The sequence below is a fragment of the Lygodium microphyllum genome, chromosome 4 (genome assembly GCF_053477565.2).
Source record: "Lygodium microphyllum isolate KBCC chromosome 4, Lygodium_microphyllum_v1.1.10, whole genome shotgun sequence".
Lineage (NCBI taxonomy): Eukaryota > Viridiplantae > Streptophyta > Polypodiopsida > Schizaeales > Lygodiaceae > Lygodium > Lygodium microphyllum.
Genome location: NC_141138.1, coordinates 140,433,885 through 140,442,055, shown reverse-complemented (window position 1 = coordinate 140,442,055; position 8,171 = coordinate 140,433,885).

The following is an 8,171-nucleotide window of genomic DNA, read 5'->3' as shown; positions in this document are numbered from 1 at the left end:
CAATTAGCTGAAATATATTCCTTGAAGTAAAAGAGAGATGTAGGAAATTTCCAGCAAAGGAGTATGGGCAACAATATTTTGAATCAACCTACAAAGTATGGGCAAGTTTTCAGCCAATCAAGAGATTCTTTTAAGCAAGAAAACATAGGTTATAATAGTTAAAACAATTTTAATAGCAAAGTACCAACATTTCCCACTGTTTATGCCTCTAAATAGGGTGAAAATTTTATACAAAAACAGGGGCAAACTTTCAGAAATGTGGTTGAGCCAAGAGGTACTTTTTCAAGAGCTGAAAATGCTCCTAATTTGCCCCAAAACAGTTCTAATAGCAACTTCCTTCCTCACGATAAGCTTAGGGAAATGCATGCAAAAGGATTATGCTTCAAATGTGGGAGAAGTGGTCACAAGATCATAAGCTCAAGTGTAAAGCTAAGAACTCAAAAATCAACATGGTGATCACTCAAGAAGTGAAAGTTGAAGAAGAAGAAGATCAAGAGGGGAATTTATTGCACGTTGATGCATACCCAATGGTTGAAGAGATTCAAGAAGAAGAGCATGCCACCAACAAAGAATTCTATGATCCCATGGATGGATTTCCATTTGATCCAGGTGGTACTCATGATTCTCATGCTTCCTTATGTACCATCTCACATGATGTATGGACCGGTTGCAAAGGGAAAAATACACTTAGAATCAAAGGTTTCATTAATGGGAAGGTTGCACGTATTTTAGTGGATATGGGCAACACTCATAGCTTCATCAACACCAGATCTTTGAATGGGATGAAGTTGCTACCCATTGATATGGATTCTTCCTTGTGGATACAAGTTGCCAATGGTACATATGAGTCTAGTAAAGAAGTATGTCCATGCACTTCAATTGAGTTATTACCCTCTTGCATAATAAATGTAGACTTGATCACTTTGGATATGGAGCCTATTGATATTTTCATTGGATGTAATTGACTGAAAACACTTGGCATTTCACTTTAGACTTGGAGCAAATGCAAATGGGATTTGGCAAGGACAATACACTGAGTTGAAAGGCATAGACCACAAATAAATAGAACTCATCTCCATGAAGAAATTGCGAAAAGAAATCAATGCCAAGTAATGCATCTTCACTCTTTTGCTCGCAAAAGTAGATGAAGGGAAATCAACAAATCAGCCATCTTCTTCTTCAAAGAAAATGGATCCAAGATTGGAAGAGCTATTGGAGAAATACAAGGATTTATTTCAGCCACCACCATCTTTACCTCCAAAGCGAGAGGTTGACCATCCTATTGATTTGTTGCCTAACCAAAGCCCATCAACAAACCTCCGTATCGCTTATCCAAGTTTGAAAGGGAAGAAGTGGAGCAACAAGTCAAAGAATTATTGCAAATGAATTTAATTCAGCAAAGTCAATCACCATTTGCCTCTCCCATGCTCTTAGTCAAAAAGAAGAATGGATCATTTTACATGTGTATTGATTATCAAGATTTGAACAAGTCAACGGTCAAGAATAGGTATCCTATTCCCTGAATTGATGATCTTTTGGATGAGCTTAAAGATGCAAAGGTCTTCACTAAAATAGATCTTCGATCGGGTTATCATCAAATTTTAATGAAGGAAGGAGATGAGTTCAAAATAGTCTTTCCAATGCACCCGCTACTTTTCAAGCCCTCATGAATAAAATATTATAGCCCTTCTTATTCAAAACAATCTTTGTTTTCTTTGATGATATCTTAATCTATAGCAAACCCAAGGATAAGCATTTGAAGCATATCCAAGAGGTATTTGACACATTACGAAGACACACACTCTTTGACAAAGTGTTCTTTCATGGAAAATGAAGTTGAATACTTAGGTCATGTTGTGGGAGAGCAAGGTATTAGAGTGGACCCCAATAAGGTAAAATGTGTTGAGGAATGGCCTACTCCTATGAATGCGACCTCTTTGAGAGGATTCATTGGGTTATTATTCTTCTATAGGAGATTCATCAAGAATTATGCTCATGTGGCAGCTCCATTAACAAATAGACTCAAAAAAGAGGCTTTATTTTGGGACTCCATCGCCAATCAAAGTTTCAATGAGCTGAAAACTCTTCTAATTTCAACACCTATCCTTGTATGCCCGGATTTCTCTAAGGATTTATCATATGTGCAGATGCTAGTGGAAGAGAAACTAGGGTTGTTTTATGTCAAGACCATGGAGTCATAGCTTATGAGAGCCAAAAGCTTGATGACAAGGAGCATCAACTACATGTTTATGAGAAAGAGATGTTAGCAATATTGCATGCTATTAAAAAGTGGCATCATTATATCTATGGCAGCCATTTCAAGGTCAAAAGTCATCATCGTGTAATAAAATACTTTCTTTGACAACCAAATTTGTTTCCTAAGCAACAAAGATGGTTAGCTACTCTTCAAGGATATGACTTTGAAATATCTTATATGGCTGGAAAAGACAATGTGGTAGCGGATGTCTTATCAAGAATGTGGGCATGTTCCATCTCTACAATTTCAACTGTGCATAAGGATTGGTTCCATGACATTTAAGAGGAGTATTTGCTTGATGAGCAAGCATCAAAGATGATGAAATAATTTTAGCAAGGCAAATGAGAAGAGTATCAAATTTCAAATGGCACAACAGTCTTTTATGGTATCATGGTAGAGTCTTCTTGACACTACAATCTTCTTTCAAAGACCGTATCTTGCATGAGATGCAATCTTCACCTTTAGCGGGGCACCATGGGTTGTTCAAAACATTTGACAATATCCATAAGAGTTTCTATTGGAAGGGCATTTGATGGGATGTCAAGGATTATGTTATGCAATGTCTTCCGTGTCAACAAAATAAAGATTCCTCTCTTCTACTCGATGGTTTACTTCAGCCACTTCCTATTTCTCAAGGCAAGTGGACTGATATTACGATGGATTTTATTATGGGATTACCTACAGCAAAACATGGGTGGAATAGCATTTATGTGGTGGTAGATCGGTTGACTAAATCATCTCATTTCATCCCTACCAAGGCTCAATTTTCAGCAAAGCAAGTGGCTGAACAGTTCATGGAATGTATTTTTAAGCTTCATGGTATGCCATTGAAAATAGTATCCGATCATGACACTAAATTCATGGGAAGTTTTTGGAGGAGTTTTTTCACTTCTATGGGAACAATTTGGACTCCTAGCATGGCATATCATCCCCAAACCAATGGCCAAACGGAGCGTGTCAATAAATGGTTGGAAGTCTAACTTCATCATTTTTGCCCTGATACTTAAGATTTGTGGGATCATTGGTTACATCTCGCTGGATTATTTTATAATAACACTCATCATATGAGCATTGGCATCATGTCACCATTTGAAGTGCTTTATGGATAAAATGTGCAAATACCTTCAACCCCTTTTCATGAAGACGTGAATCCACAAGCCAAGGCTAAAATTGAGAAAACGGAAGCTCTTTTGCATCAATGCAAGGAAAACATTAGGAAGGCTTATGATGATGAAAAGAGGAGACATTTGGAGTTTGAAGAAGGAGATTGGGTATTTCTCAAAGTGCCTAAATCTAGGTATGCTTCTTTTAAAGGTTGTCATAATAACTTGGCTCATCATTACTATGGGCCTTATCAAATCCTCAAACGAGTTGGTGAGCTTTCATACAAGCTTAATTTGCCTTCTCCAACAAGGATTCATTCTACTTTCCATGTTTTCCAATTTAAGAAGTATGTGGGTACGGCCAAAAGGTTTTAGAGGAGTTACCTCTCCCATAGATGAAGATGGTCTCATCATTTATGAGCCTGAAAAGATTCTTGGCAAAAGAGAAAAGGTTTTAAGGAATTGTTCACTGCTGGAATACCTTATTAAATGATGAGGTTTGCCTATGGAGAAGAATAGTTGGAAACCATCATCATATCTTGACTCTTTTACATGGCTTTTACAAGAAACAGAGTAATATTTGAATAGTACAACTTGCTGTATTGCATTTCTATCATAAAAATAAATGCTCTACGGTCATCAAAATTGGATTTTTATGGCATGGTTGGATACTAGGGATTGTCCTCTACATTTCTATAGCTCATATTCTTCAAGTTATGGCCATTCTTGTGCAGAAGCCTATTTTGGATAGTTTCCAACAGTATACTTAGATTTCATACTTGTACTTTATTAACATATGAGATCTTCTTCAACTTGGAATTTCATTTCAATATGGATTCATTGGTTACAAATCTATCCTTGTAATTCTTTCTTGTAAATTGTCCTAATTCTAGCTTTGAGGACAAAGCTCTTTTAGGCCGGGGTGGCTTGTAATAAAGCATAAATGCCTTAGTCTAGGGCAAGTATAAAAGGTAGAGATGTAATATGTGAAGTATCTTTTTTCCATTATACAACATTACATGTTTGAGGTCTCAACCTCCCACCATCTAAGAGGGTGAATACTTTTGACCACCATAGCTTGGGGTGCATACCATATTGCAGCCACTCATCATTTGATTCTCAACCAACATTGGTAATATCATTTCATCCCTAGCCACCTTGGCTATGATCTCTTGGCATTTTATGTCTATTTCTTGTATTTTCAGCTTAATGGTTTCCTGTGGGAATTAGCTTCTTTACATATTGGATGTGGAGCAAAAAGGTTATCCAAAGCAACTTCCCATATGATGGATTCTGAAAGAGCAGGCATGTTGATATGTATTTGTTGATGGGTGTATTCTGAGCATGTATATGGAGGTTCCACAACCTATAGTGTATGATGCACACGCAATGCCAAATGAACCTAGAGGGGGTACTAGGTGTGGTTCAAGAGTTTTATAGATGCTAAGTATTTTGATGTATGATCTAACTGGATGCTTGCTAATGTACATGATTAGAGAAGCACTTGTTATTTGGATATTTGACCCAGATTTATGCATAGTTGGAACATACCTGACGATGTGTAGGTTCAGAGGGGGTGGATGTCATACTACTACGTGCACATAGTGTGAAAAATCCTCAAGTGCATCATCATCTGACTTTCTTATTAATCTAGAGAGTCAATGTCATATTAGTCATTAATGTTAGTATCCATAGTATGGATTGTTCAAAATGACGGGATTTTTTGACAATTTTAGCCTATGTTGATATTTTGAATATTATTTCTTGTAGATATCCTCAAAAGGTGTAGAAAACTTCTAGAATATGGTGTCATACAAAAAGCAAGTTGCTTTTCAACTAGTTTTGGAGATCTCATGCAAAAAGAAGGGCTCCCAAATTTGTGCGGTGCATGATCACAATTTTTAGACAGCAAATAACACTCCAGACGAGGAAGAGGGAGAAGCAATGTGGAAGATTTTTGATTAGGTATCCTACAATTTTTCTGCCTTTTCAAAGCCACCATCAGATTTTCCATTTGAGCGGCAGAGTTTTTGGACTTGCCGTTTGAGTAGAAGTTAGTGTTTATGCAAGTTTTTGGATATAACAGGGTGAAATAGGACATGGTGAAGGGGAGACTCATTGTAAAAAAAATTCTTAATCAAAGATTCATTTTGGGATACTTTGAGCCTTCGATCTCTTGCATGTGTGTTGTTTAATCTCTTGTTGGTCTCTACTTTATGTAATCTCTATCATCATATTTGCTCTCATATAAGAATCGACCTAATCTCTTACTATTGTTAATCCTCGCTTAAGAATCTCTCTAATATAATCCAAGATCGCATCACCATAGATCAACCCGAAATGGGTACCGCTCGATTCATGGGCTAAAAGTTGAGTGGTGAAAAGGCCAACCACGAGAATGATGTTTCACTCCTAGACAGCTTGCGGGTTAGATGGAGCCCTGGACACCCCTTGCCAAGTCTAGAACAAAGTTGAGGACCTCCATGGCCCCAACGTCTGTGGAGTTGGAAGATCCTATTCTAGATAAAGGATGGAATTTGTGGTGCCATGTTATTGGGACCAACTAGTTCTGTAGGGTAGAAAGGACATGTAATTTCTCCTATTATAGAAGTTGATTTTAAATGTCACACATAAATGTGATAGGACCTAATTAAATAACTAAATAATACCTATTGAGGGAAGCAGGTAGGAGGAACCCCCGACGAGTTTGTCCTATGGCAGGGTGGTCCTAGGGAACTGGGAGGCTTCTTAGAAAATTGTTAGGTTAAAACCTCGATTCATACTATTTTAGGGGACCTGAATGGGACTATGCCCTACGGGTAGACAGGTTGAGAGGTGCATCCCTCTTGTTTCCCATTTTCTTTGAACCAATTGCGGCATGGATTTGCTTTGGCTTGGGTATCTCTGCGTAAAGTAGGATATCCAAGATTTGATGCTAGAATGCTATTAGGAGACCTAGACCACTAGGAACCCAAATTTTAGGTCGATCCTAGTGGTTCGGCCGTGAACGTTCCACTATGAGACGGACTCAAGAAACCCTAGGCGACAAACCCCATAAGATTCCATGGGAGTGCCGGGCAGCATCGCTTAGATTCATCTCTCGATGGACCACTAAAAACGTGCATGGATAGCCAATAGGCGAGCACGTTACATTATTCTTTTAGTGACTATTGAATAAGGGAATGTTGATCATACATTGTGGCTATTAGAGTTCCCACATGTAGTCTCTGTCTCTCTCTCTCTCTCCATCTACCATAGCTCTTGCTTTGTTCTTGGTTGCACATGTGTGCTTCCACTTACACTCTACCTTTCAACTGGTATCAGAGCCAACCATTCATGGAGCTTTTTCATTCTTTGCTTAAGCCTGGATTCAAAGATTTAGCTCAAGGTTTCATGGCAACTATTATTTCTTCCTCCCAAGGTATGCATTGAGTCTTTCCTTCTTCCAGTTTGTTCCAACTTGCTCCTATGTCTTGTCAAGGAGCTTCCTAGGACTTAGTTGAGCCTTGTTAAATACTTATTGAGCTGAGGAATAGCTATTCTATCTATTTTTTGTGGATATAGAGCATGGTGTACAAACTATGGACAGTTATGGCAACTTTACAACATTGTTGTATTTTGGCCATAACTTTTGCATACATTATCACATTCATACATTCTGTAGCTAGAAATAAAGTGCAACAACACTACAAATCTAGGCCCTCACAGAGTTGATTTTGTAAAGTTTTTTGTTCTTTATTACACATAGGATAGAATACTTTTGGTTTGGATAGCAAACAATAAATTTTACAAAGCATGTTCTTGGATGCTAGTTGGATTGTTTAGAGCTTAATTAGCTTAGTTTTGGCTAAGGTTTATTGTTGTCATAATAGTTTGGATAGCAAGCATACAACAGTGAACTTCATGCTTTGAATACAACAATGTCTACATGGTATTTAGAGTATGCTACATGTCTACAATGATGTCTAGGATTGATGTATGACCTAGAATATAGTTATGATATGCTTTGACACTTGGATTTGAGCTACATTTGATATACTTGGGCTTTGGTCAATTGCTTTGAGATTTTATGCTTAGTCACTTTTACAGATATTGAAACTTCATTTGACACTTATGCTCTTGGATGTATTTGTGATTTGCTTGGGCTTTCTAGATGCTTTGATGTATATGTCTTCAACTTTTCTTGCTTATTTTGCATTCAAGACTCAATTCCATTAGGAGATACTTGTTTTAATTGATGGCAGGGCTTGGTTCTTTGAGACAGAGGGACTCTTGGTTCATGTATATACTCTTTGTATGCTATTGGTCATAGTTATCTCCGCTTGTGGGTTGATTTGATTCCATATGCTTTGGATACCAACACTTATCTCTATCAGTAGTTTTCAATTATCTATATGCTTATGGGATGCATGGCTTACTGAAATTTGAGTTTGTGATAGCCTTTAGTACCAGTCGTCCATGCTTAGTCACTACTAGTTTTATTATTTGTATCCTGGTTACTACTCAGATATGTTTGGTAGTGGGAGCTTGCTTTCTTAGCTATTTGCCCAGAGTTGGATTGACATATACTATTGTGTTTATTTTAACATTACTGTAATTATATTTTTTAACATTCTCTTAGAGAGCATACATTATACTTTGGCAGTCTATTACTTGTAGTTAGTGGATAGCTCTATACATTGGTATTCCCTCCTATTTTGCCTTTATTTTGGCCGAGTTTTGGGGGCTAATTTGATATCATATATAGCAGCCCATTCTCTTAGATTTTACATGGTTCAAAAGAAGAAGATATGGCATTTGAAAACCAATAG